Here is a 13,269-nt window from a genome sequence, read left to right on the forward strand (position 1 = left end):
AAAACAATTTTGGAGGTCACAAAAGTTGTTTGCAGCTCCAAAGAAGCATTTTGAAATATGCAAGACCCAAATTGTTCTCTGGGAACTTGTTACTGAATCGCACTTTGGTTTTAAGATTCAGTATTTTTTTTAAGAGGTGTGTTTAGGACATTGCTTCCAAATACGGAATCACAGTGGTATGTATAAATATTTTGCTATCAAATTACAGTTACAAACTAATATTTTTTACAGACTACTGAAAAGTAGTAGAAACTATTCGCAACTAGGAAGAACAGCTTGCTGTGATGCTTCATGTGCTTTTCTCTCAAATGGATTTATGGGGAACTGATGTAACACCATGTACATATCTTAATCGCATGAATCACATAAATACAAACAAACAAAATGTATATGTCAATGTATTTATTTAGTTATTCATTTACATTATTTGCTGTTTTTCCTCTATCTTACCTTCCTTCCTTGTTGTTAGATTGCATTCATTGGTGTTGTCTTCTCAGATGTGGAAAACCCTGCCTTGATATCTCCGAATGTATTACAGCATTGCTCGTGACTGCAAAAACACTGCAGTGACCTAATGTAGAGAATGACCAATGACATAGAGTACAATACTGAGAGGGTCTTCTGCAGATCAGATCACAACTGACTTGATTCTGGCATCATAATATATATTACTCCTGCTCAGACAGACACTGCATAGACTGTGCAGTGTCTACGCTGCTGCCCATTGCATGCATGAGGCATGGATTGCTCATTGGAAGAGGTTTGCTGCTCTCTGGTTAAAAATATATACCCTACTCTCCCTAAAGCAGATTTATCTTTCCTTTGCATCTGCTCAAGCCAATTTCAAAATTGGATAATATATACTTCTTTGGTGCATTAATTTAGACTCACTATTAGTAATAATGTGTCCCTTAGGAGCTTGAAAATTGAGGAGACAGAATTCTGTCCTTTGAGTATTGATTGTTATTCATTCACAGTCAGCACATCACCCATCAAAGGGAAGCAGCTTCATATCCCAGTTGCAGAGCTAGTATGTTTTTACTTGTTTTTTCTGCATTCAACTGCAATTTTTTGGTATTTACAAAATAAATAGAGGAACATGGAATGCAATATGGGGCCCAATACAAAGAATATGGAGAAGATGAGGCTAGAAAAAAAGAAAATGGCATATCCAAATAGGGTTAGTGGATCAAACTATATATTGTAATTGCATTCACATAGCATTTACTACCCCTGCTACTCCACAACATTTTAAGGATTAGTGGTTAATTAGTGTAGTGAAATATGAAAGTAATTTGAGCAGTGGATATGTTAGTCAGTAATTTGGATTGAAACGGATACTGGAGGGGCAGATGAGGGAAAAAAGATTTGCATTTATTTACTGCTTGCTTCACCTGACAAGGTGTTGAAGCACTTTTATATGTGCCCTTGCACCTCTCACAACTTGGTGCTTCTTTCCATAACACCTAGACCAAATTCTAGGCAGGCCAGTGATTTATATGTGTGCCCTCCTGTCCCCAAAAACGTAGTGTCACTTTCCATAACACCTATACCACATTCTAGGCCAGTGATGTACCTTCTATTAAGATTGGGGTGAAATTATTTTGCTTTGGTACTGTTGCCCTTGAATATGATCTTATTAATACCCTTTTGTAGGCTACCGTATTCACTTGCTACTGTTATATTTAGTGTGATTTTAGCACACTATTAAGGACACCTAATTTTGTCCATGAGAAGACTCCAATAAGTTGCCCCAGGTTAGAAAAGGTGGTGGATGTGAGCAATATGTTTGCTTACCATATAGAAAGTGTCCTATATGCAAGTTAATTTGGCACCATTTTGTTTGTGTAATTTCATGTCCTGTTGGAGTGCCAATGTCTTCGTTGCTACTTCTGTTCAGCAGCTTTCCTCCCCGTTTTCTTTAGGATTGCTCTGTAGAAGATTTTGTTTCTTTTTCCTAAAATGTTCTTTATTGTGGTCAGCAATGTTTTTTTCCTGGCAATTGATGTCTTGACCTGCAAGAAGATAGCCCAGTAGACCATGATTGTCCATGGCATCTAGACTAGGTATACGAATCGTCTAATCTGTTTGAGCATTTTGGTTCAGATTTCATTTTACAGGCTGTAACAGTTACTGGATTCACAGGTCTCAGATTCTCAATTTTCAAATGCCTACTGGAACTGAACATGCAGACTCATCATCACATTAGCAAATGCAAATTACAATACCAACATTGCCAATGAAGTCATCAACAGAAGCAGAATGCTCTTCAAGACAATTAAACACTACATCAACCCCCTGCCTGGCCCTCATATCCCACACTTCCCAAAAAGGTGCAGTGCATCAACCTATTTTTCAGTAAAAAATTAACAACACCAGCTCGGACATTACAGAAAATGAAGCAGGGCACAATGTATGGTCGGCAGGAGTGGAGAAAGCACCCGGTGAGTAGATAAATGCTAAAATTGAAGATCCACTGGCCTGCTGCTAAACTGCAACAGAGGCTGGAAGCTGTAGTGTAATAAAACATTGAACTGAAACCCTGGAAGAACTGGAAAATGTTCTCTGTGCAGATAACCTAAATAGCAAAGCGAAATCATCCACAGCTACAACTCATGTTATACTCTCAACCTGAGAACCAAAGAACCATCGGACAGGCACAACCATCTAAAAACAAGCATTGGCAATGAAATAGGACTCGCATTTACGCGAGGCCTATTGCATTGCAAATAGAAATGCGTGCGGGCGACAAGGCACGAGGGGGGTGACGGCAAGAAGGCATTGGACTGCAGGAGGGGGGGCACAGGAAGAAAGTAGTCTGTGCTGTGAAGGGGCCAGTTGCCGTGGAAAGCCTCAAATGACTGACAAGGCTGTTATGGGGAGGGACTAATAAGCTTAAAACCAATCAGAAGGCAGCATTTAGAACCAAAGCCTCTGAAGAAGATGGGCCGGAGAGTGGGCAGAGCTTCCACAAAGCTTCCACACTATAGTGTATACTGCATGTCCCACAAAGCGATGGCAGTGCCGTCGCACTGCAACGCTAGGCGAGACCTAAGAAGAAGAAAGTAGGTTGTGCTGTGAAGGGGCCAGTAGCCGTGAAAGGGCACGAATGACTGACATGGCTGTTATGGGGAGGGACTAACAAGCTTAAAACCAATCAATAGGCAGCATTTAGAACCAAAGCCAATGAGGAAGATGGGCCAGAGAGTGGGCGGAGCTTCAACAAAGCTTCCACACAATAGAGTATACTGCATGCCTTGCAAAGCGATGGCAGCGCATTCGCGCTGCAATGCTAGGCGAGACCTAATAAAGAAACTAATTTTGTAAGAAAAAGGTAATACTTCAACTGAAGCAATTTAAAAAACCTATATGGGAAGTAAAATGATTGACCAATGGAAAAAAGTATGCATTATTGCACAAACTGCAAGACAAATAGCGTAGTCAAATTTTACGAAAATGTATAGCTACTTGAAAACTCCACCCCACGCAATGCGAAATAGGCTTTTTCTGGAAGCTTGATATATTTAATACAGGCCAGTATTGACCCACCACTCACAGAATGTGGATAACAATCCACTGGAACCCTTAGGTGCATAATACCATAAAGGATGCTGGGGTTTTTAGTACCTGTTACCACTCCATTTCAATTTCGTCTTTACTGCAAGTATTTGATATCTACCCTACATAAAACGAGGTCAATCAATAAAAATAATCTAGCTATAGATGTATTGCCATCCTAGACGTAGAGGTCGACTACTATGCTTTATTGATATTAGCAGATTTCTGTGACTGGGCAATAATACAATATGCTTTCCTGCTACCAAAGCGGCTATAATGCAAACAGTGGCATGATGGAGAATATCATTGCCCTCTCCTATCTTTTTCATAACACACTAAAGGCAGGCCAATTGTTTCACACCTGTTTTGTAGATTTGTGAAAAGTCTTTGATATGACTTTGTAAAAAATGCACTAGACTTTTATTGAGATAAATATGCAATTATAATACAAAAAAAACCCAAAATATTAATTGAGCATATAATATCCAGGCAAAGCCTCACTAGTAGTCTGAGTCTCAAGAGTCTGAACTCGACTCTGCATTAAAGTCAAAAGTGTTTTTAAAGTCAAAAGTGTTCCAATGTTGCAGCGCAATCTAGCCAGCAAATTCACCCAGTACTAACTGGCCCAAAATCAGTCTTACCTGTGCCATCAGGATCATAGTGAATGGCGTCTCTGAGCACGCCCCCCCCTCCACGGGCCCTAGAGTTGCAGTGGCTGTCTTCAGTAAGTGTTTCACCTGTGGCCTCTGTGGACTGTGATTGGATGCCCTCGAGTTCTTCACACACTGTCATGCAACGGCCGGGGGTTCTTGTTGCCCCTCCAAGCTGGGTAAGTTCTGCTGCTCTTCCCATGGGCCCTGAGATCTGCTGAGGCCCTTCCTTGTGATCTTTCTATGAATCAAAGAACACCAATAAGAATGTACTGGAAACACTGGCTCTACCTTCCTACAGTGTGTACCACCCAGCTTGCAGGAATGCAACAATACACAAATCTCTCCTGGGGTATCCCTCTAACTCCTCTTCTCATGTTTCACCATGCTGCGCTGGCTATCCCAAAATGGAGCAAAGAGTCTTCTATATATTGCACCATTCACAGGCACAGATCCACCCAGCACATGCTTACAGAATGCATGCACTGCACAGCACTACATCCTTCTTGTATTGGACATCTCATCGGCACAAATACACCCAGCATGTGCAATTAACATCAACACACTGCACAGTACTGCTGTGTGTTTATATTATGCACTGTGTTGTATCAATCAGAGGCACACATTCACCCAGCTCATGTACATAATGTGCGTGCAAAACAAACTGCACAGCACTACATCCTGTATGTTTTGTACCACTCAGAGGTACACATACACCTAGTATATAGCAAACACTCACTTTACAGTACAGCAATATCCCTGTTTTGTAATTCTCACAGGCACACCAACACCCAGCACATGTAGACCACATATGCACTGTGCTGCAGTATGCACCAAATCGATGTAGGCCAGGAGTAAGTTAAGCATACAACAGTGGAAATGTAGATGTGTGAGCCTGTACACCTCCCTCTAGTGACATAGGTAAAAGGACCTGTACCTTCTACTCATTACTTTATGGTATTTTGCCACCACCCCACTTGAGCTGCCTAACTCTTGCTGAAGGCAGTAGCCTTGCATCAAAGAATAATAAACCTGGGCCTTGGTTTCTACAAACACCCATAGATTAAGCCGCGTCCCATGCAGGTAAAAGCAGTGGGACTGTGGGGCCGGATGGGGTGGATTTCGACAGACGGCAATGAGGGAAAATTAAGTATTTATTTCATTTTACCTCATTATCTTCCATCGACATCCCCCCACCTGGCCCCACTGCTCTTACATGCACAGGCAGCGGCTGCATAGATTACTCATAGCAATGTTGTTCAAAGCTATGCGCCAAACTTGTCTGTGAAGGAAGACACCTGGGCCCATTTTTACTAATGCTTTGCATCTAGTTTGTGTTACTTTTGTTACACAACCCCAACGCAAAGCGTTTTGCTGGGATTGACTAAAAAATGCAAATCAGGACTTGCTTTGGATAGTTTCACAATGTAATGCAAAAATTGCGTTTTTGCACAGTGTGTGCTCCATGGTTTGCATTCGGGCTTTCCTATGACACCATCAGTGGATTTTGATGAAAGTCCCTATGAACAAGCATTCGTAGACAGGGATTTGTATCAAAGCATTACACCTTCTTGAGGCAGGCAAAACAAGGAGAAATGTTTTCAATTCTCCTCAATTTGCCTACTTTGCATGTTTACGGCATTGTACAGCACACATACAAAAGAGGAACAGCATTAAAAGATAGTTTTTGTACAGAAATTGTCATTTTCCAGTGCAAAAACTATTCCTGTCAAAAGGCACATACCCTTGCACTAGGGTGCAATGGTGTGTGTTCGAATGCATGCAGCTTTAAGGGCGCCACCGCAGTGAGAGAGGAAACAGTGCCATACTTTAGTAGATATGGTGCAGTTTTGCTCTCTCCCTTTCATGCAATGCAGCACAGTAACTTTATTAGATGCACTACATTGCATGATTTGTTTGCATATCTGGGTCATGAACCATGCAGTTCCACTTTATGCACCCATTGGGAAACACTATGGAAAGCAGAACTACTATTACACACAGTATTATCTCCTCCACATTACAACCCAGCCTTGTAGAAACTGACAACTGCTCTCTGAAAAGATACAACAAGATCCAAGAATAGAAACCTGCTGAAAATATAATGATACTGTCAAGAATTCCTGTCATGCGAGGGGAGGAAAACGGTAACCAGCGTAAACGGACTACATCTCCCAGGATGCTTAGCGGTTGAGAGGTTATGTAAACAGGAGAGCTGTTACATAACTCAAGGAAAACACGCCCTTATGTAAACAGGAGAGATGTTACATAACTCAAGGAAAACACGCCCTTATGTAAACAGGAGAGCTGTTACATAACTCAAGGAAAACACGCCCTTATGTAAACAGGAGAGCTGTTACATAACTCAAGGAAAACACGCCCTATAAAGGGAGGAACCGGGAGGTACAACGCTGTCGGATATTGTGTTTACACCGACGTACCTGCTTCGTGAAGAGCAGTGTTCCGGAGTAGTGCTCCAGTAAGGCAAGAACGGAGGTAGGTCGAGTCGTTACTCCCTGGGCCGTGTCTTGCCCCATCGTCACCTGTGAAGGACCCGGAAGCTCTACCGGTCAACCATTGAGCTTCGCTTTTTGACTCGGCGGAGTCAAAGCGCAGTGGCGCTTTTGCTGGTTGGAGTCGTAACTCCCAGCCCGACCAGAGATACAGGGACTGCCAGCTGTAACGCACACCAGGAGGTGTTTGCCGCGTTACAGACTCGGAAGTCCACAGGATCGATCGAGCGGCTGCTCTCGGTTCAGTCTTCTTGCTTTTGATTGGGGTATCGGTGACGCATCACCAGGAGGTGACTCCGCGTCCCGGTGCAGTCTGAGGAAGAGGTTGAGCGGCTGCTCCCTTCAGGTAGAGACCCCGGCTGGGTGTTTCCCTGACTCCTCGATTCTCCCCAACACTCTTCGTGCCCCTCACAGCCTACCGATTGGCATTGTCGGCCATTTCATTTCTGCCCTCTGTTGGCATACGCCGGGATCGGCGTATATGCAGAGGACGGTTAGGACCATCCGTGCTGTGGGCTGGTAACGTACTTAGCCTAGAGGATTCCAGTGACTATAACTTTTGTTTATTCGTTGTATTGTTTTTGCCTTCATTAAAATAACTAACCCTTCACAAGTGGTTGCGTCCTCATTATCGTGTCTGTTAAACGATCCTGAGACGTTCAGGGCGTTACTGATGCACTGTAGCAATAAAATACGAAACAAGGCTTTCCAACATCGGTTTTAGACTCTTCGCTAACTTCTTTTTCTCCATGTGAACTATTAAAATTCTGTGATCTACAAAAAACAAAATTGTTGTTTATAACTTTGTAAACATTTATGACTTTGTAAAAAATGCACTAGAATTTTATTGAGATAAATATGCAATTATAATACAAAAAATAATTAATTGAGCATATAATCTCAGGTTTGAGAAACATAATAATTATATAACCATATAAGAACATTCTATAAAAAGATCTAAAGGCATAAAACAAATAAAACAAATATTATTAATAAAGAACAATTCATGGAGGCTTAGGCACTTCTTTTATTCAAAGAATGTGTACTTGTGATTTATGGGCAGACCTATGTAAAAAAGTAATTATGGGTAGCCATAAGAGATCTCTTTTAATATCATGTGTAACTGAATAAACATATGCTCCATCAAGTCTGTGGTTATAACAAACTCCATACCACCACACTTGAAAAGAAACTCGAGATGTATCCTTCCAAGATTTTGTAATTTGTTGAAAAGCAACCGCGAGAAATAAATCTACTATATAAAAATCTTTGGACTGAGATTACCAATGGTCAGAAGTAATATCTAGAAAAATGTAAATACAATGAAATGGGACTTGTGTTTTAAAAATAGTATTTGTCTGTTGCCAAACCCTGAACTAAAATTCATAAATAAGAGGACATTCAAATAACATGTGTTTAAGATCTGCTGTGGGTTGAGAACAAGACCAGCAATTTAAAAGAACAGAAGAATCTATTTTATGTAATGTTACAGGAGTGATCAAAAGTCTGTTATAGATAAAAAAAACTCATTTCAGTTGCTCTAGAAGCTTTCCTTATTTTGTTCCAAATTTTATTCCAAAAACAAGTTGAAAAAGTAGTTTGCAAATCGAGTTCCCAAAGATGTTCTACCTCTGTTTTATCTCTTTCTTCAGGAATAAGTGATATATGCTAATATAATTGGGATGCAGATGGAAATACATCTAATAAATTATAAATATGAGAAGGTGAGGAAGAAAATACATGATCAGGAGAGAATTTGTGATAAGAGGATTGAGTTAGTGACCTCATACGAAACCGGGAAGGAAAAAAGCAACTGTACTACCGAGAAGGGCAGGCAAGTACTGCTTTGACAAAACTGATTAATCCATTTAAAACCCCTAGAGTACCAATCGTTCCCAAAAATGATTTTACTATTTATTTAAATAGAAGGGTTGTACCAAAGTGATGAGTTTAAAAATTGATCCTTAGAAGTTTTATAAGAAATCAAAATAGGGAAAAGAATCTTGCATTTGTTCTTAAAAATCGGAAGAGATAGGGATGAGGGCCTAGAAGTAAAAGTACAAATACTGCATCAGAGTAAAAGGATCCAAAAAGGATTTCTCAAGATCTGTCTATAAGGGAGAGAGAACAGAATCATTGCCTTGTAGTAAAAGAGAGGCTTGTTTAAGGCAAAAGGCTAAGTGATAATTATGGAAGTCTGGAAAGATGACCCCCGCATATGCTTTGGTTTTATAAGTTTATGAAGCGACATCCTGGATTTTTTACTATTCCAAAAGAAATTAGATAAAATGGAATATAACTTTCTTTATTGAGATTAGGGAATATTAACAGGCATATTTGAAAAATAGAATAATATAACACGTACAAGCATCATTTTTATAGTATTGAGACGACCCCACCAAGATAAAAATAAAGGATTCCAATGAGATGTAAGTGCGAGCAGGACTATGAATCTTTAACAGTATCAGAGAACCACAGGCCAAGATATTTAATCTTATCTTGATTCCAATGAGAAGAAGATGAACTGAAATCAGCATAAAAACATAAATTATTTAGGGCAAGAATTTCACACTAATCTGCATTTAATTTATAGCCTGAGATAGACGCAAAGTTATATACTTCAAATAAAAAAACTGGTAAAGATGGCTGTGGATGAGAAATGAAATGCAAAATATCGTCAGCATAAACGGAAAGTTTAAGCTGAGTGTCCCATAAGGAAAACCTGTAATTTGTGGATTAGATTGAATCTTTATTAAAAAGTGTTCCAAAGCAAGTATAAATAATAAAGGAGAGAGTGGACAACTTTGTCGAACGCCACTAGAAAGAGGGAAAAATGGAGATGTAAGGCCATTAACTCAAATAGAGGATTTGGGAGAAGAGTATAACGGAGAAACATAGTTAATACATTTTGGACCAAAACCAAACGCAGGAAAGTGCAGAGAAAAAAAAAGACCAGCTAACTCTGTCCAACGCTTTTTCTGTGTCTAAAGAAACAGCTGCCTAAGAAGAATTATAAGATTTGTATTTACTAATAACACTATTCACGGTCAACTGGATGACTAACAACTTCCTTAAAGTTAATGCAGACAAAACGGAGGTTCTGGTGGTGACCAACATTGCCAATCCCTGGGATGACCTGTATTGGCCCCCAGAACTCGGCAAAACTCCGAGTCCGGGGACAGTAGTGAAGAGTCTTGGCCTAAAGATCGATGCGGCTCTCTCTATGGCCCCCCAAGTGTCGGCAGTGGTAGGTTCCTGTACTGCCGTGATGCGGCAGCTGCGTAAACTTACTGCCATTCTCTCTGCCTCCACGCTGCAGACTGTTGTCTCCGCTACCGTCATCTCGAGGCTAGATTATGGCAACGTTCTGTACCTGGGCCTGTCACAGAAGCTGATGAGGAAATTGCAAGTCGTGCAAAACGACGCTGCCAGATTGGTCTTTTCTCTTCCTAGAAGTGCACATGCATCCACTCTCCTTCGCAAACTGCATTGGCTTCCTGTGAAGCTTAGGGTCCATTTCAAAGGCCTCTGTATGGCCCATAAAGCACTATTTGGCAATGCCCCGGAATATATTAAACAGCGACTAAGGAAGTATGTTCCTGGTAGGTCACTGCGTTCTGGTTCTGTCCCAAATTTGGCTCAACCTAGATTCAATTTAAAAACGAAAGGAGGTAGGGCTTTCTCAGTGCTCATTCCTCAACTTTGGAATGACCTTCCTCCGAGCCTGAAGGAAGAATTCAACCTTCTTTCCTTCAGGAAAAAATTGAAGACATTCTTGTTTGGCACGGTAACATTTTCGGCTTAATTGGGTATTGGCAGATGGTTGGGAGGGGCATGATGTTTGTGGGTCGCCTGTTTAGCGCTTAGAGACCAGTGGTGATAAGAGCTCTATAAGAGCCATATAACATAACATAACATAACATAACTAAAAAATCATCAAATATTGTCCGAAAGATGCTTACCTCCAATAAACCCACATTGTTCTCTCCCAATTAATTGGGCTAATAACTTATCCAAACAAAGAGCTAAAATGTTCGCGAAGATTTTATAGTCTAAGTTAATTAAAGAAATTGGGCGATAAGAGAAAAAGTTGGTGTAATTTGGGCAGGAGAAGTGAAGAAAAATATGAATAAAATTAAATGGTAAAACCATCAGGTCCCGAAGATTTGCCACGTTTAATGAAACAGATAGCATTAGAGATATCGTGAATTTGAATATCCTCTTCCAATTTAGAATAATCAATGTCATGATTTTAAGGAATAGATGATAAATAATGAAGAGGATCCTGGGGGATCAGATTGAGATTCCAGGGTATAAAGGGCATGATAAAACTTTGTATATTCCAAAGTATATCTTAATTTTGTATGTATATTCTAATTCATGGAAGTTTAAATAGAATCAATTTTAGTACATTCTTTTTTTATTTTAAGATAATTGACAAGAAGTTTTCCCACTTTATTCTGACCCCATAATATTTCGCATTGGATTTGAGTAGATAAGAGTTGTCATTTTCTGTAGAAAGTGTATTAAATTGAAATTTAGCAGTCACTAGATCACTTAAAATGTGTTTAGAGTGGGAATTATAAAAAGAGTGTTCTAGATGCTTCATACATGAGTTAAGTACTTTGAATTTATTGGAAGCTGATTTCCGTTTCTGGGAATTAAAATTGATTTTAAAATCTCTGGAAGCAGCCTTGAAAGCATCCCAAACAAAAAGAGGAGACAGATCAGGAGATTCAGTTTCTTTAAAAAATGTGTTAGCATATTTTGTGTAAACTGTAGATCTAACAGAAGAGAATTCTTAAATCTCCACAGTTTAGTTCCCTGAATAGTTGGACGGAGTTCTACATCCAAGGTGACTGGTGCGTGATCAGAAATCAATATGGATCCTATATCAGAATTGATAACATGTTGAACAAGAGCATTATAAATAAACATATAATCTATTTGAGATTGGGAAAAATGACAGGGGAAAAGAAAGTGTACTCTTGAACTGATAGATTGCACAATCTCCATGCATCAACAAGAGATCGTTGTTATATTGTTAATTTAAACTGGGAATGTATTTGTAAAGGTATAAATTTAGTTTTGGCGCCCCTGTCTATAATGGGATCAAAAACAATGTTACAATCACCACCAACAATCAAATAATCATCAGTATAAGTCATCCACTTAGAAAATATTCTCGGCCAAACAGAACTATCCGGATTAGTAGGTTCATAAAGAATAACAATAGTTAAAGGAATTTTATCAATGAATAAGGAAACTGAAACCCATCTGCCTTCACAATCAACATCTTGGGCAAGAGTTTGTATAGTGAGACGCTTATGACATAAAATTGCTACCCCATCACGTTTTCCTGAGCCCGGAGAAGCAAAGACATAACCAACCCATTCTCTTTTAAGTTTAGATACTTCTTTGTCTGAAAAATGTATTTCCTGCAGCAAACCAATATCACCCTGTTGGAATTTTGAGACAAACCCGTTTGCCATTTTATAGGAAAGCCTAAACCTTTAACATTCTATGAGATAAGTCTTAAAGCCATCTATAATAAAATATTACATTCAGAAATATTAAAGCAAGCAATAATAAAAACTATTTTGTGAAAACAATATAAATCTAGTAAAACGTAACCCTGAAAGTGTAGTAACACATCAAAATAGATTGCATATATAGCAAAAATTGAAGTTAGAGAAAGAGAAAGAGAGGAAGGGAGACTAGAAGACAGAGACACAATAATAGATTAGTTGAAAAACATAAGAAGGGTGGGAAATATGAATAAAGAGATATAAGAACCTGATGATAACCTTCCAAAGAGAGAAAATAGAAGGAGAATAAATGAAGAAAATAAGGCAATAAAGGAAGAAAAAGACAAAAACCATACTAATATACAAAAGACGACATACCAGAAAAAGCACACCAAATTGGAGGGTGGTGGAGCCACATAAGGGAAGATCTCGGAATGGATATGGGAGGAAGGAGGTACATTACCAAACGTACGAAGAGTCACATGTATGACTTATGAACAAGGCAGTACCTAATAAAAGAAGGAGAAACAAGTTATACACGTTAACAAAGACAATACATGAAACGCATAACTAGGACTGTATTAAATACTGGCGAGAGTTACTAAAATAAATTAAACAGTGGATCTAGTAATTTCCATATCCTGTAGTCTACAATTGTCCAAAACTCGCTGAAAAATACAAGGATTCTCATAAGAAGTGGTCTTATTCTTATAAGTAACCTTAAACGGGAAGGGATGAATAAGAAAAATCTCGCATTGATATTATGTATCCCTGGCCACATATCCAAAAAATTCTTACTTCTATCTGCTGTTGCCTTAGCATAGTCTTGGAAAAAGAAAAGAGAAGACCCATTCCAGAAGAATCTACCTTTGACCTTGACTGCTTATAAGACTTTCAACAGATCTGTGTATTCTAAAAATACAAAATAACTCCTCTCGATTTACTCAATGAAGACGCAGTCGGGGAAACATGACCTAAGCCATGAGCCCTCTGAATGTTCAGTGGTGGAGTTTCAGGCGG

General features: G+C 39.3%; 1 long non-coding RNA gene across 1 annotated transcript in view; it reads right to left on the reverse strand.

The window, feature by feature from the left end:
- Nucleotides 1-4,199: 4,199 nt before the first annotated feature.
- Nucleotides 4,200-13,269, reverse strand: part of LOC146853800 (uncharacterized) — a 111,666-nt gene continuing 102,596 nt past the window's right edge. The window contains exons 3-4 of the long non-coding RNA XR_014980722.1: nt 12,628-12,758; nt 4,200-4,449 (exon numbers count right to left, since the gene is read on the reverse strand). This is a non-coding gene — a long non-coding RNA (uncharacterized LOC146853800). The remainder of the gene's footprint in view (nt 4,450-12,627; nt 12,759-13,269) is intronic.

The sequence above is a fragment of the Triturus cristatus genome, chromosome 4_1 (genome assembly GCF_964204655.1).
Source record: "Triturus cristatus chromosome 4_1, aTriCri1.1, whole genome shotgun sequence".
Classification (NCBI taxonomy): Eukaryota; Metazoa; Chordata; class Amphibia; order Caudata; family Salamandridae; genus Triturus; species Triturus cristatus.